This window comes from Seriola lalandi, unplaced genomic scaffold, assembly GCF_002814215.2.
Source record: "Seriola lalandi dorsalis isolate HSWRI2012SDOR001 ecotype SW California unplaced genomic scaffold, Sedor1 jcf7180002054885, whole genome shotgun sequence".
Taxonomy (NCBI): Eukaryota; Metazoa; Chordata; class Actinopteri; order Carangiformes; family Carangidae; genus Seriola; species Seriola lalandi.
This window is the reverse complement of record NW_019525437.1, coordinates 1970686-1971466: the sequence shown is the minus strand read 5'-3', so window position 1 is coordinate 1971466 and position 781 is coordinate 1970686.

Sequence of the window (781 nt, the reverse complement as noted above, 5' to 3'; positions counted from 1 at the left end):
AGAGAGAGAGAGAGAGAGAGAGAAAGTGACGTGTGAGGAGGGCCCAGGTTCACACTGTAGTCAGTTTACATTGTGTGGGAGGTCAGAGGTTGAGTTGTCCTGCTGACATCATTTTGGTCATCACGGTTGAGCTAACCTCTCTGACACACAGACACACACACACACACACACACACACACACACACACACACACTGACTCTGTGTGTGTGTCTGTGTGTGTGTGTGTGTGTGCGCGCGTGTGTGTGCATGTGTGTGTCAGTGTGTGTTTGTTGTGCTGCAGGTTTGTGTTCACACTAACTTCCTCTTCCTGTCTGTAAATCTCAAACGATCCAGATATACTGTCTGTTTGTTCACAGCTGCAGCGACGCACAGTCAACAATTCATATTTATTTTCATTTATTTATATAAATTAAATGAATTATTCAATTCTTTGTATGTTTATTATAAATTATTATATCACTCTTGATTTATAACAAAAAAGAATAGAACATTTTTACAAATTTTTTATTTAGTTTTACAGTTAGCTGAAACAAGTTTGTTGATTGTCCCATATTAAATAATAAGACTATTTAAGAGTGCTGCATCTTCTTTATCTTGTGGAATCAGCTTCAACTGTTCAGCTGATACAGTGCTCAGGATTTGGAGCTGTGTTTTGTTTATTGTATATGATAACCATGATCACTGGCTCAACTTGATCTCATCACCAACTGTAAACTCCAAAGCTGTCACAGTGACCACCTGAAGTAATCCTCCTGAGAGAGCCCAGAGTCTGTGGCGATAC